The sequence below is a fragment of the Pleurodeles waltl genome, chromosome 12 (assembly GCF_031143425.1).
Source record: "Pleurodeles waltl isolate 20211129_DDA chromosome 12, aPleWal1.hap1.20221129, whole genome shotgun sequence".
NCBI classification, from domain to species: domain Eukaryota; kingdom Metazoa; phylum Chordata; class Amphibia; order Caudata; family Salamandridae; genus Pleurodeles; species Pleurodeles waltl.
The window spans coordinates 3470443-3486738 of NC_090451.1; the positions used below are offsets into that span (position 1 = coordinate 3470443).

The 16296-nt window shown below is 39.6% G+C and overlaps 4 non-coding genes across 4 annotated transcripts; all 4 read left to right on the forward strand.

Annotated features, from left to right (window-relative positions):
* Positions 1 to 3988: 3988 nt before the first annotated feature.
* On the forward strand, positions 3989 to 4070 carry TRNAS-GCU (transfer RNA serine (anticodon GCU)). The gene has a single exon. It is a non-coding gene; the product is annotated as a tRNA-Ser (tRNA).
* Positions 4071 to 4575: 505 nt separating this feature from the next.
* Positions 4576 to 4657, forward strand: TRNAL-AAG (transfer RNA leucine (anticodon AAG)). Its single transcript has one exon. It is a non-coding gene; the product is annotated as a tRNA-Leu (tRNA).
* Positions 4658 to 9311: 4654 nt separating this feature from the next.
* TRNAS-GCU (transfer RNA serine (anticodon GCU)) lies at positions 9312 to 9393 on the forward strand. Its single transcript has one exon. It is a non-coding gene; the product is annotated as a tRNA-Ser (tRNA).
* Positions 9394 to 14633: 5240 nt separating this feature from the next.
* TRNAS-GCU (transfer RNA serine (anticodon GCU)) lies at positions 14634 to 14715 on the forward strand. Its single transcript has one exon. It is a non-coding gene; the product is annotated as a tRNA-Ser (tRNA).
* The last annotated feature ends 1581 nt before the right edge of the window (positions 14716 to 16296 follow it).

Sequence of the window (16296 nt, forward strand, 5' to 3'; positions counted from 1 at the left end):
TAGGGTCGTGGTTGTGAGTATGACACTAATGGATAAAAGTGGGACTAACAATGCTACAATTCCTGAGACTACCACTGCACTAACAGCCTGGGAGAGGTTTGAGCTGGATACAAGATACTTGCATGAGGGAACTAACTCGAAAGGGGAACTATCCACTGATGTTTTCTATCGCTTGCTGAGTGAGTATGTTGACACAATGGATGCAAAAGATTGTTTTGTGTGTACACAGATTCCTGTTTCAGTACAAGAGGGGGTTACCTATCATAGACTGTCATTAACATATGGGATACGTTGTAGTCTGTTACTAACAAGATTGTATAACCAGGAAGAGATTCAATATTTTTACTCAAATCATGATCTTGTGTTTTCTAATGTGCTTATCATAGAGGATGTGAGTGGGGTAGCTAAGTACTATAGCATAAAGTTAGTTAAAGGATTCTTTCAGGCGACATTAACAATTAGTACATCTTATGCACACCACAATAATTTGACATGTTTGCTTACACCTGTAGAGAAAAGCTTTTTAGATCACACGGAAGAGAGAAGAAGGGCATTGAAGGGTAAACTAGAGAAAGGATTACAGCAACGGGCCGTTGCTAGTAGTGACGGTTATAGTGCAATTAGAGAACAAGGGAAGTTAGCTTTAGACGCACTACATGTAGGAAAGCTTTGCATATCCAAGACCAAATCATACTATGACAATGTGTTTGTGGGAATGAGTGAATGTAAGCGTGTGTTTTTGTTTCAGAGTAAATGGACGTTCATGTTAAATGGACAGGATCCAGCAATCCCCGGGATTTATTATATACGTGGACTTAATGCTTATTACCGTCTTCCAAAGGGATAGTATGGGACATGTTATTTGGGGATAGTTTTCCCAAAGATATATCAACTTCACGATTTGAAAAGGTTACCAAAATTGTCTGAATTACATCGTACTAGACATAAGAAAGAGACTGCTGCTGGTGTAGTAGGAGACATATTTGGGACGATAATTTCTTCAGTGGGAGTTATTATGAACTCCATAAAGATTCAAAAGTTGTCTACTATTGAGGATAACATGCTGACAAACTTTTCAGGGGCTATACTCCTGATGGATACTGAACTTGCTGCGGAGGGGGCTAATACTCTTCAAAACAGGCTTGCTTTAGACATTCTTTTAGTGAAAAATGGCAGAGTTTGTAGATTGCTCAATGGGTGTAATTGTTGCGCTTACATACCAGATAATAGTAATAAGATTAGAAGTATGCTTACTAACTTGACTAGGGATAGTACGGACTTGAAGGATTTGAAAGAACCAGGTGTTTGGAAAAAGGTTGGGAAAGGATTTGCTTAAGTGGGAAATTGGATTAGTAACATTTGGCATGGGATATTGTCTAAAATAATACAGGGGATATTGATTGTTATAGATTGCTTATTTGGATCATGGGTGGCATGTAAAATTAGTAAAAGAATAAAATTGAAGATGGCGAAAAATAATAGGAGGAGGGAAGAAAAACAAAGGGAAAAATTATTCAGGGCAAGATCAAAGGGGAAACCAAGAAGGGAAGAGATTGATATGAGGGAATTTTAGTATGTAAAATTAGTAGGGAAGATTTGTGTGATGACAAGAGTCATCAGTGGAGGGATTGCTGGAGTGTGTCTTTTAAAATTAATATTAACATAAACAGCTTACAATATATTGTGTAATGAAGCTGCATAAAAAATGTGTTAACGTAGAAATAATGCACACGTTTGAAATGTGCCCACGGGGAGTGGCTACCAATGTATACGAAGACTAATAAAAGTTATTAATGCTGAATTAATTATGTACTAATGTTTTTAATTTGTATTAACATATCAAAATTGGAGTTATGTATTAGGAGTTTGTTCATTAAGCAGTAGGTCTTAGTTTAGCGAAGGTCTGTGCCTAGCTGCCTGGTCTCATATTTAACTGTCTTTTTCTAACGTGCAATGTGCTATTTTCCTGAAGGACATGAAACTGTACTTTCCCAGAAGCTAGAGATGTGTGTAGCTGTAGTAAATTCTTTCTCATGGGACCCTACTTGCTCAAGGAGACATTCTTGCTGAATGCAACAGGGTAATTTGTAACAGGTGCAAGGCTGCCTGGAGTAGGAGAAAACAATGGAACTACTGACTGTAGCGTAAAATGTAACTTTTCTTACCTGACATTCCAACCGATGAAAACGTCAATAACATGGGCCAATCAACGACATGAGAACTGTGGTTTGTGTAAAACTCTGGTGAAGATTATTGGACAGAGATGGCGATGCACCAATGATTATCCATTGAGGAATTAGGAGTAAATTAGACAGTTTTGATTTAACCACATGACCCGAGGAGAAATCACGCATTTATTGGACATTCCACTCCAAGCCATTCTTTGCCATTCTACTTAGCCATTTAGGCCATTTCGTTTGAGACTTTGCCGTTTGTTCGCCCTGTTACTCTAAACCACCCTTTACTTATTCCTTACCTGATACTTACTTCTCCTCTATATGAGGGAAGTTCTTGTTCCTTAGCTATGCCATACTGATACTTTGCCCTGTCCTTTCTTTGCTGATGATGCAAACGACTGATGTCCCGAGAACGAAGACTGACGCTGTTTGCTGATCCGTTGGATGGGTAACTATCTGATGAAAATTGTAATTGTCTGTTTGCCTTTTCTTTCTAGGTACCAACTGCTGTTTGATAGAGGCCATATTTAGATGTTTTCCAAATTTGTGTTTGCTAAATAGTTTTGCATGAAGCCCAACATGCTGATGCTAATACGAGGTTATTTAAGGTGTTCACTAAAATCTGACGCAAATAGACAAATGACTGAGTTCTTGCTTTGTTGAACCATGCACTACTGAGACTTTGCTATGTTGCTTCTTAATAATTATGTGTTAATACTGTGTGAATATTCTCTATGCATTGATTAATTGCGTTTCTAATTGCAAATCTGAAGAGTTACTAATGAGATGAATTGCTGATGAGATTAACAGAAATGACTTTAGATTGTAACCAGTAGGGAAATAAATATCCTAACACTTAAGTAAATTGGTGTGGTTATTCATGACTGAAAGATCATGGTGTGTTCACTTTATTGACTCTCATTAAAGGTTATTGATTAGCATGCTGATTCGTTATTGCGATTGTTGTTGAGATATTGATCTATTGATTTGTGATGCCAAAAGACATCTCGTACTGGGAAGTCCCCGAACCTGGTCTAAAAGGTTCATCGACCTAGGTGTGTCTCCTTGTAAGTTTACTTATCAAGGCTCTAACGCGCCTTCACTAATAAAAAGTAATCTGATCGCTTGCTGCGGAGTCATCGTCAACAAAAACTACCAAAATATTACTTCAATGTATTGTAATTACGACTGCCTCAGTTTTATGCATTACGTGAGTAGTCGGTCAGCAATTTATTTAGCGCAAAAATATGTCTTGTTGATGCACGTACGTTTTTAAACTGAAGTGTCATAGCTGTAGCGGCAATACTCCCAGTTTAGGTGGTTTTATAAACTAAGTTTTACTTTCTCCTACTTAAAACTTTTTGCAGAACAATGCACATTAAATGGGAAGGCAGTTTTCCTTAATTGTGTACTATTTGCTACCTAATGTTGACATGTAAGCACACCACCAATAACTGACACCTAGAGATTTGAAAGCGCCATACCAGTACAATATTTGTATGATATTGCACTTTAAATCCACGTACAACTGAATTAAAGCAATCTTAGCTCATTTGAGGGTAGTGTGATAGTACATCACATATGGATAGAACACGTTTGGAAAGTGTAATTTTCATGATTACATTACATTTAACATATAAATTCAAGCTGAAGTAGGGATGGACAACAAGGTCGTATAAAGCAAAGCTGAAGACAACAAGTTACCATAACAATCTGTAAATATGTGCTCTTTATTATGTTTAGACAACTATCACCTAATAGAACACATTTTGGCTACCATATTTTGTACTCCTGAAACATGGTGTTTTGAAGACGAGGTGGCCGAGTGGTTAAGGCGATGGACTGCTAATCCATTGTGCTCTGCACGCGTGGGTTCGAATCCCATCCTCGTCGGTTTATTGTTCCGTCTTTAGTTTTTAGTATGTGGTAGGGCTGGGTTAACCCTATTTTATGTGAAAGTTAAATGACATATCCCATGGTATTTTCGGCAGTACAACGGCTCAGTTTGGAAACACCGCTCAGTTGAGTACTGTGCTTAGGCATTACTGTAAACAGCGCCAGCTGGGTTCTGCTCATGAATCAAAAAATCTTTCCTGAGGCGGAGGGTTGGTAAGTTGAGGGACATAGATAGTTTGATTCCTTATCCTTAAAGAAAGAGAAGCAGCGCGTGCGGGACGCCAATGTAAGGGTTGTCTTCCTACGGACTCTCAGGACTGGCGCCCCCTGACACCTCCCATGGCCCGGGGCCAATCCTGACCTACTGAATGTATCACGTGCCTGCTGCTGTTGGCGTTGACTTTCCTAGGATCACTTCACAGGCTATACACCCTTATTCTCCAACTCCCCTATACAACAGAACATCTCACTTCAGAAAGCTTACAGAAGCAGGTTTGCACAGGGTAGTGTGGCCGAGCGGTCTAAGGCGCTGGATTAAGGCTCCAGTCTCTTTGGAGGCGTGGGTTCGAATCCCACCGCTGCCAGTATTTTTCAACTCACAAACGTATTTTGTCTGCATCAGTGTCTCACTCTCTGCCTTCTGCACCTACGATCCACATAGCGAGAGGTGAGACTATGTAAAGTGGTGACGTATATATATAAGGGTAGCCAGACAGTGGGACCGAGCCTTCTTATTTTAAAAAACCACAACCTAAGGTGACAAGAATTGTATCGGTAAACAAACCAGCTGTCTTGAAGTCTAACTATAGAGGCGACGAGAGGGGTCACTGTGATGCTGAAAGTTCAGTGAGTGTAAACAGTAGAACGCTGTGTGATACGTTTCCTTGCAGTGATGACAGCTCGCGTTTCTAAAGCAGAGAGCAAACATACAATGGGGAAGAAGAATAAATAAGGAAAGACATATATTATATGCAGACAGTTATTATACTTTGCTTTTCACCTGTAACTCGCTCAACTGTCGGTGAATGCTGCGTTACCCTGCATAGCCTGGTCACCACAGCGGGTGTCCACAGTGTTTGGCCAAGTTACTATAGTTGTGAGCTTGTAGATGTGAGGTAGCGTGGCTGAGCAGGCTAAACTGGCTAGATTTAGGCTCCAGTCTCTCTGGAGCCGTGGGCTTGAATCCCAACACTATAAGTTTACTTGAACCAAATACTTTTGCAAAAAAGGTTCATGTAATAAATATTCATTAGGGTCGTGGTTGTGAGTATGACACTAATGGATAAAAGTGGGACTAACAATGCTACAATTCCTGAGACTACCACTGCACTAACAGCCTGGGAGAGGTTTGAGCTGGATACAAGATACTTGCATGAGGGAACTAACTCGAAAGGGGAACTATCCACTGATGTTTTCTATCGCTTGCTGAGTGAGTATGTTGACACAATGGATGCAAAAGATTGTTTTTTGTGTACACAGATTCCTGTTTCGGTACAAGAGGGGGTTACCTATCATAGACTGTCATTAACATATGGGATACGTTGTAGTCTGTTACTAACAAGATTCTATAACCAGGAAGAGATTCAATATTTTTACTCAAATCATGATCTTGTGTTTTCTAATGTGCCTATCATAGAGGATGTGAGTGGGTTAGCTAAGTACTATAGCATAAAGTTAGTTAAAGGATTCTTTCAGGCGACATTAACAATTAGTACATCTTATGCACACCACAATAATTTGACATGTTTGCTTACACCTGTAGAGAAAAGCTTTTTAGATCACACGGAAGAGAGAAGAAGGGCATTGAAGGGTAAACTAGAGAAAGGATTACAGCAACGGGCCTTTGCTAGTAGTGACGGTTATAGTTCAATTAGAGAACAAGGGAAGTTAGCTTTAGACGCACTACATGTAGGAAAGCTTTGCATATCCAAGACCAAATCATACTATGACAATGTGTTTGTGGGAATGAGTGAATGTAAGCGTGTGTTTTTGTTTCAGAGTAAATGGACGTTCATGTTAAATGGACAGGATCCAGCAATCCCCGGGATTTATTATATATGTGGACTTAATGCTTATTACCGTCTTCCAAAGGGATAGTATGGGACATGTTATTTGGGGATAGTTTTCCCAAAGATATATCAACTTGACGATTTGAAAAGGTTACCAAAATTGTCTGAATTACATCGTACTAGACATAAGAAAGAGACTGCTGCTGGTGTAGTAGGAGACATATTTGGGACGATAATTTCTTCAGTGGGAGTTATTATGAACTCCATAAAGATTCAAAAGTTGTCTACTATTGAGGATAACATGCTGACAAACTTTTCAGGGGCTATACTCCTGATGGATACTGAACTTGCTGCGGAGGGGGCTAATACTCTTCAAAACAGGCTTGCTTTAGACATTCTTTTAGTGAAAAATGGCAGAGTTTGTAGATTGCTCAATGGGTGTAATTGTTGCGCTTACATACCAGATAATAGTAATGAGATTAGAAGTATGCTTACTAACTTGACTAGGGATAGTACGGACTTGAAGGATTTGAAAGAACCAGGTGTTTGGAAAAAGGTTGGGAAAGGATTTGCTTAAGTGGGAAATTGGATTAGTAACATTTGGCATGGGATATTGTCTAAAATAATACAGGGGATATTGATTGTTATAGATTGCTTATTTGGATCATGGGTGGCATGTAAAATTAGTAAAAGAATAAAATTGAAGATGGCGAAAAATAATAGGAGGAGGGAAGAAAAACAAAGGGAAAAATTATTCAGGGCAAGATCAAAGGGGAAACCAAGAAGGGAAGAGATTGATATGAGGGAATTTTAGTATGTAAAATTAGTAGGGAAGATTTGTGTGATGACAAGAGTCATCAGAGGAGGGATTGCTGGAGTGTGTCTTTTAAAATTCATATTAACATGAAAAGCTTACAATATATTGTGTACTGAAGCTGCATAAAAAATGTGTTAACGTAGAAATAATGCACACGTTTGAAATGTGCCCACGGGGAGTGGCTACCAATGTATACGAAGACTAATGAAAGTTATTAATGCTGAATTAATTATGTACTAATGTTTTTAATTTGTATTAACATATCAAAATTGGAGTTATGTATTAGGAGTTTGTTCATTAAGCAGTAGGCCTTAGTTTAGCGAAGGTCTGTGCCTAGCTGCCTGGTCTCATATTGAACTGTCTTTTTCTAACGTGCAATGTGCTATTTTCCTGAAGGACATGAAACTGTACTTTCCCAGAAGCTAGAGATGTGTGTAGCTGTAGTAAATTCTTTCTCATGGGACCCTACTTGCTCAAGGAGACATTCTTGCTGAATGCAACAGGGTAATTTGTAACAGGTGCAAGGCTGCCTGGAGTAGGAGAAAACAATGGAACTACTGACTGTAGCGTAAAATGTAACTTTTCTTACCTGACATTCCAACCGATGAAAACGTCAATAACATGGGCCAATCAACGACATGAGAACTGTGGTTTGTGTAAAACTCTGGTGAAGATTATTGGACATAGATGGCGATGCACCAATGATTATCCATTGAGGAATTAGGAGTAAATTAGACAGTTTTGATTTAACCACATGACCCGAGGAGAAATCACGCATTTATTGGACATTCCAGTCCAAGCCATTCTTTGCCATTCTACTTAGCCATTTAGGCCATTTCGTTTGAGACTTTGCCGTTTGTTCGCCCTGTTACTCTAAACCACCCTTTACTTATTCCTTACCTGATACTTACTTCTCCTCTATATGAGGGAAGTTCTTGTTCCTTAGCTATGCCATACTGATACTTTGCCCTGTCCTTTCTTTGCTGATGATGCAAACGACTGATGTCCCGAGAACGAAGACTGACGCTGTTTGCTGATCCGTTGGATGGGTAACTATCTGATGAAAATTGTAATTGTCTGTTTGCCTTTTCTTTCTAGGTACCAACTGCTGTTTGATAGAGGCCATATTTAGATGTTTTCCAAATTTGTGTTTGCTAAATAGTTTTGCATGAAGCCCAACATGCTGATGCTAATACGAGGTTATTTAAGGTGTTCACTAAAATCTGACGCAAATAGACAAATTACTGAGTTCTTGCTTTGTTGAACCATGCACTACTGAGACTTTGCTAAGTTGCTTCTTAATAATTATGTGTTAATACTGTGTGAATATTCTCTATGCATTGATTAATTGCGTTTCTAATTGCAAATCTGAAGAGTTACTAATGAGATGAATTGCTGATGAGATTAACAGAAATGACTTTAGATTGTAACCAGTAGGGAAATAAATATCCTAACACTTAAGTAAATTGGTGTGGTTATTCATGACTGAAAGATCATGGTGTGTTCACTTTATTGACTCTCATTAAAGGTTAATGATTAGCATGCTGATTCGTTATTGCGATTGTTGTTGAGATATTGATCTATTGATTTGCGATGCCAAAAGACATCTCGTACTGGGAAGTCCCCGAACCTGGTCTAAAAGGTTCATCGACCTAGGTGTGTCTCCTTGTAAGTTTACTTATCAAGTCTCTAACGCGCCTTCACTAATAAAAAGTAATCTGATCGCTTGCTGCGGAGTCATCGTCAACAAAAACTACCAAAATATTACTTCAATGTATTGTAATTACGACTGCCTCAGTTTTATGCATTACGTGAGTAGTCGGACAGCAATTTATTTAGCGCAAAAATATTTCTTGTTGATGCACGTACGTTTTTAAACTGAAGTGTCATAGCTGTAGCGGCAATACTCCCAGTTTAGGTGGTTTTATAAACTAAGTTTTACTTTCTCCTACTTAAAACTTTTTGCAGAACAATGCACATTAAATGGGAAGGCAGTTTTCCTTAATTGTGTACTATTTGCTGCCTAATGCTGACATGTAAGCACACCACCAATAACTGACACCTAGAGATTTGAAAGCGCCATACCAGTACAATATTTGTATGATATTGCACTTTAAATCCACGTACAACTGAATTAAAGCAATCTTAGCTCATTTGAGGGTAGTGTGATAGTACATCACATATGGATAGAACACGTTTGGAAAGTGTAATTTTCATGATTACATTACATTTAACATATAAATTCAAGCTGAAGTAGGGATGGACAACAAGGTCGTATAAAGCAAAGCTGAAGACAACAAGTTACCATAACAATCTGTAAATATGTGCTCTTTATTATGTTTAGACAACTATCACCTAATAGAACACATTTTGGCTACCATATTTTGTACTCCTGAAACATGGTGTTTTGAAGACGAGGTGGCCGAGTGGTTAAGGCGATGGACTGCTAATCCATTGTGCTCTGCACGCGTGGGTTCGAATCCTATCCTCGTCTGTTTATTGTTCCGTCTTTAGTTTTTAGTATGTGGTAGGGCTGGGTTAACCCTATTTTATGTGAAAGTTAAATGACATATCCCATGGTATTTTCGGCAGTACTACGGCTCAGTTTGGAAACACCGCTCAGTTGAGTACTGTGCTTAGGCATTACTGTAAACAGCGCCAGCTGGGTTCTGCTCATGAATCACAAAATCTTTCCTGAGGCGGAGGGTTGGTAAGTTGAGGGACGTAGATAGTTTGATTCCTTATCCTTAAAGAAAGAGAAGCAGCGCGTGCGGGACGCCAATGTAATGGTTGTCTTCCTACGGACTCTCAGGACTGGCGCTCCCTGACACCTCCCATGGCCCGGGGCCAATCCTGACCTACTGAATGTATCACGTGCCTGCTGCTGTTGGCGTTGACTTTCCTAGGATCACTTCACAGGCTATACACCCTTATTCTCCAACTCCCCTATACAACAGAACATCTCACTTCAGAAAGCTTACAGAAACAGGTTTGCACAGGGAAGTGTGGCCGAGCGGTCTAAGGCGCTGGATTAAGGCTCCAGTCTCTTTGGAGGCGTGGGTTGGAATCCCACTGCTGCCAGTATTTTTCAACTCACAAACGTATTTTGTCTGCATCAGTGTCTCACTCTCTGCCTTCTGCACCTACGATCCACATAGCGAGAGGTGAGACTATGTAAAGTGGTGACGTACATATATAAGGGTAGCCAGACAGTGGGACCGAGCCTTCTTATTTTAAAAAACCACAACCTAAGGTGACAAGAATTGTATCGGTAAACAAACCAGCTGTCTTGAAGTCTAACTATAGAGGCGACGAGAGGGGTCACTGTGATGCTGAAAGTTCAGTGAGTGTAAACAGTAGAACGCTGTGTGATACGTTTCCTTGCAGTGATGACAGCTCGCGTTTCTAAAGCAGAGAGCAAACATACAATGGGGAAGAAGAATAAATAAGGAAAGACATATATTATATGCAGACAGTTATTATACTTTGCTTTTCACCTGTAACTCGCTCAACTGTCGGTGAATGCTGCGTTACCCTGCATAGCCAGGTCACCACAGCGGGTGTCCACAGTGTTTGGCCAAGTTACTATAGTTGTGAGCTTGTAGATGTGAGGTAGCGTGGCTGAGCAGGCTAAACTGGCTAGATTTAGGCTCCAGTCTCTCTGGAGCCGTGGGCTTGAATCCCAACACTTTACGTTTACTTGAACCAAATACTTTTGTAAAAAAGGTTCATGTAATAAATATTCATTAGGGTCGTGGTTGTGAGTATGACACTAATGGATAAAAGTGGGACTAACAATGCTACAATTCCTGAGACTACCACTGCACTAACAGCCTGGGAGAGGTTTGAGCTGGATACAAGATACTTGCATGAGGGAACTAACTCGAAAGGGGAACTATCCACTGATGTTTTCTATCGCTTGCTGAGTGAGTATGTTGACACAATGGATGCAAAAGATTGTTTTGTGTGTACACAGATTCCTGTTTCGGTACAAGAGGGGGTTACCTATCATAGACTGTCATTAACATATGGGATACGTTGTAGTCTGTTACTAACAAGATTCTATAACCAGGAAGAGATTCAATATTTTTACTCAAATCATGATCTTGTGTTTTCTAATGTGCCTATCATAGAGGATGTGAGTGGGGTAGCTAAGTACTATAGCATAAAGTTAGTTAAAGGATTCTTTCAGGCGACATTAACAATTAGTACATCTTATGCACACCACAATAATTTGACATGTTTGCTTACACCTGTAGAGAAAAGCTTTTTAGATCACACAGAAGAGAGAAGAAGGGCATTGAAGGGTAAACTAGAGAAAGGATTACAGCAACGGGCCTTTGCTAGTAGTGACGGTTATAGTGCAATTAGAGAACAAGGGAAGTTAGCTTTAGACGCACTACATGTAGGAAAGCTTTGCATATCCAAGACCAAATCATACTATGACAATGTGTTTGTGGGAATGAGTGAATGTAAGCGTGTGTTTTTGTTTCAGAGTAAATGGACGTTCATGTTAAATGGACAGGATCCAGCAATCCCCGGGATTTATTATATATGTGGACTTAATGCTTATTACCGTCTTCCAAAGGGATAGTATGGGACATGCTATTTGGGGATAGTTTTCCCAAAGATATATCAACTTGACGATTTGAAAAGGTTACCAAAATTGTCTGAATTACATCGTACTAGACATAAGAAAGAGACTGCTGCTGGTGTAGTAGGAGACATATTTGGGACGATAATTTCTTCAGTGGGAGTTATTGTGAACTCCATAAAGATTCAAAAGTTGTCTACTATTGAGGATAACATGCTGACAAACTTTTCAGGGGCTATACTCCTGATGGATACTGAACTTGCTGCGGAGGGGGCTATGACTCTTCAAAACAGGCTTGCTTAAGACATTCTTTTAGTGAAAAATGGCAGAGTTTGTAGATTGCTCAATGGGTGTAATTGTTGCGCTTACATACCAGATAATAGTAATGAGATTAGAAGTATGCTTACTAACTTGACTAGGGATAGTACGGACTTGAAGGATTTGAAAGAACCAGGTGTTTGGAAAAAGGTTGGGAAAGGATTTGCTTCAGTGGGAAATTGGATTAGTAACATTTGGCATGGGATATTGTCTAAAATAATACAGGGGATATTGATTGTTATAGATTGCTTATTTGGATCATGGGTGGCATGTAAAATTAGTAAAAGAATAAAATTGAAGATGGCGAAAAATAATAGGAGGAGGGAAGAAAAACAAAGGGAAAAATTATTCAGGGCAAGATCAAAGGGGAAACCAAGAAGGGAAGAGATTGATATGAGGGAATTTTAGTATGAAAAATTAGTAGAGAAGATTTGTGTGATGACAAGAGTCATCAGAGGAGGGATTGCTGGAGTGTGTCTTTTAAAATTAATATTAACATGAAAAGCTTACAATATATTGTGTAATGAAGCTGCATAAAAAATGTGTTAACGTAGAAATAATGCACACGTTTGAAATGTGCCCACGGGGAGTGTCTACCAATGTATACGAAGACTAATGAAAGTTATTAATGCTGAATTAATTATGTACTAATGTTTTTAATTTGTATTAACATATCAAAATTGGAGTTATGTATTAGGAGTTTGTTCATTAAGCAGTAGGCCTTAGTTTAGCGAAGGTCTGTGCCTAGCTTCCTGGTCTGATATTAAACTGTCTTTTTCTAACTTGCAATGTGATATTTTCCTGAAGGACATGAAACTGTACTTTCCCAGAAGCTAGTGATGTGTGTAGCTGTAGTAAATTCTTTCTCATGGGACCCTACTTTCTCAAGGAGACATTCTTGCTGAATGCAACAGTGTAATTTGTAACAGGTGCAAGGCTGCCTGGAGTAGGAGAAAACAATGGAACTACTGACTGTAGCGTAAAATGTAACTTTTCTTACCTGACATTCCAACCGATGAAAACGTCAATAACATGGGCCAATCAACGACATGAGAACTGTGGTTTGTGTAAAACTCTGGTGAAGATTATTGGACAGAGATGGCGATGCACCAATGATTATCCATTGAGGAATTAGGAGTAAATTAGACAGTTTTGATTTAACCACATGACCCAAGGAGAAATCAGGCATTTATTGGACATTCCACTCCAAGCCATTCTTTGCCATTCTACTGAGCCATTTAGGCCATTTAGTTTGAGACTTTGGCGTTTGTTCGCCCTGTTACTCTAAACCACCCTTTACTTATTCCTTACCTGATACTTACTTCTCCTCTATATGAGGGAAGTTCTTGTTCCTTAGCTATGCCATACTGATACTTTGCCCTGTCCTTTCTTTGCTGATGATGCAAACGACTGATGTCCCGAGAACGAAGACTGACGCTGTTTGCTGATCCGTTGGATGGGTAACTATCTGATGAAAATTGTAATTGTCTGTTTGCCTTTTCTTTCTAGGTACCAACTGCTCTTTGATAGAGGCCATAGTTAGATGTTTTCCAAATTTGTGTTTGCTAAATTGTTTTGCATGAAGTCCAAAATGCTGATGCTAATACGAGGTTATTTAAGGTGTTCACTAAAATCTGACGCAAATAGACAAATGACAGAGTTCTTGCTTTGTTGAACAATGCACTACTGAGACTTTGCTAAGTTGCTTCTTAATAATTATGTGTTAATACTGAGTGAATATTCTCTATGCATTGATTAATTGCGTTTCTAATTGCAAATCTGAAGAGTTAGTAATGAGATGAATTGCTGATGAGATTAACAGAAATGACTTTAGATTGTAACCAGTAGGGAAATAAATATCCTAACACTTAACTAAATTGGTGTGGTTATTCATGACTGAAAGATCATGGTGTGTTCACTTTATTGACTCTCATGAAAGGTTATTGATTAGCATGCTGATTAGTTATTGCGATTGTTGTTGAGATATTGATCTATTGATTTGTGATGCCAAAAGACATCTCGTACTGGGAAGTCCCCGAACCTGGTCTAAAAGGTTCATCGACCTAGGATGTCTCCTTGTAAGTTTACTTATCAAGGCTCTGACGCGCCTTCACTAATAAAAAGTAATCTGATCGCTTGCTGCGGAGTCATCGTCAACAAAAACTACCAAAATATTACTTCAATGTATTGTAATTACGACTGCCTCAGTTTTATGCATTACGTGAGTAGTCGGACAGCAATTTATTTAGCGCAAAAATATTTCTTGTTGATGCACGTACGTTTTTAAACTGAAGTGTCATAGCTGTAGCGGCAATACTCCCAGTTTAGGTGGTTTTATAAACTAAGTTTTACTTTCTCCTACTTAAAACTTTTTGCAGAACAATGCACATTAAATGGGAAGGCAGTTTTCCTTAATTGTGTACTATTTGCTGCCTAATGTTGACATGTAAGCACACCACCAATAACTGACACCTAGAGACTCGAAAGCGCCATACCAGTACAATATTTGTATGATATTGCACTTTAAATCCACGTACAACTGAATTAAAGCAATCTTAGCTCATTTGAGGGTAGTGTGATAGTACATCACATATGGATAGAACACGTTTGGAAAGTGTAATTTTCATGATTACATTGCATTTAATATATAAATTCAAGCTGAAGTAGGGATGGACAACAAGGTCGTATAGAGCAAAGCTGAAGACAACAAGTTACCATAACAATCTGTAAATATGTGCTCTTTATTATGTTTAGACAACTATCACCTAATAGAACACATTTTGGCTACCATATTTTGTACTCCTGAAACATGGTGTTTTGAAGACGAGGTGGCCGAGTGGTTAAGGCGATGGACTGCTAATCCATTGTACTCTGTACATGTGGGTTCGAATCCCATCCTCGTCGGTTTATTGTTCCGTCTTTAGTTTTTAGTATGTGGTAGGGCTGGGTTAACCCTATTTTATGTGAAAGTTAAATGACATATCCCATGGTATTTTCGGCAGTACAACGGCTCAGTTTGGAAACACCGCTCAGTTGAGTACTGTGCTTAGGCATTACTGTAAACAGCGCCAGCTGGGTTCTGCTCATGAATCACAAAATCTTTCCTGAGGCGGAGGGTTGGTAAGTTGAGGGACGTAGATAGTTTGATTCCTTATCCTTAAAGAAAGAGAAGCAGCGCGTGCGGGACGCCAATGTAAGGGTTGTCTTCCTACGGACTCTCAGGACTGGCGCTCCCTGACACCTCCCATGGCCCGGGCCAATCCTGACCTACTGAATGTATCACGTGCCTGCTGCTGTTGGCGTTGACTTTCCTAGGATCACTTCACAGGCTATACACCCTTATTCTCCAACTCCCCTATACAACAGAACATCTCACTTCAGAAAGCTTACAGAAACAAGTTTGCACAGGGTAGTGGCCGAGCGGTCTAAGGCGCTGGATTAAGGCTCCAGTCTCTTTGGAGGCGTGGGTTCGAATCCCACCGCTGCCAGTATTTTTTCAACTCACAAACGTATTTTGTCTGCATCAGTGTCTCACTCTCTGCCTTCTGCACCTACGATCCACATAGCGAGAGGTGAGACTATGTAAAGTGGTGACGTATATATATAAAGGTAGCCAGACAGTGGGACCGAGCCTTCTTATTTTAAAAAACCACAACCTAAGGTGACAAGAATTGTATCGGTAAACAAACCAGCTGTCTTGAAGTCTAACTATAGAGGCGATGAGAGGGGTCACTGTGATGCTGAAAGTTCAGTGAGTGTAAACAGTAGAACGCTGTGTGATACGTTTCCTTGCAGTGATGACAGCTCGCGTTTCTAAAGCAGAGAGCAAACATACAATGGGGAAGAAGAATAAATAAGGAAAGACATATATTATATGCAGACAGTTATTATACTTTGCTTTTCACCTGTAACTCGCTCAAATATCGGTGAATGCTGCGTTACCCTGCATAGCCAGGTCACCACAGCGGCTGTCCACAGTGTTTGGCCAAGTTACTATAGTTGTGAGCTTGTAGATGTGAGGTAGCGTGGCTGAGCAGGCTAAACTGGCTAGATTTAGGCTCCAGTCTCTCTGGAGCCGTGGGCTTGAATCCCAACACTTTACGTTTACTTGAACCAAATACTTTTGCAAAAAAGGTTCATGTAATAAATATTCATTAGGGTCGTGGTTGTGAGTATGACACTAATGGATAAAAGTGGGACTAACAATGCTACAATTCCTGAGACTACCACTGCACTAACAGCCTGGGAGAGGTTTGAGCTGGATACAAGATACTTGCATGAGGGAACTAACTCGAAAGGGGAACTATCCACTGATGTTTTCTATCGCTTGCTGAGTGAGTATGTTGACACAATGGATGCAAAAGATTGTTTTGTGTGTACACAGATTCCTGTTTCGGTACAAGAGGGGGTTACCTATCATAGACTGTCATTAACATATGGGATACGTTGTAGTCTGTTACTAACAAGATTCTATAACCAGGAAGA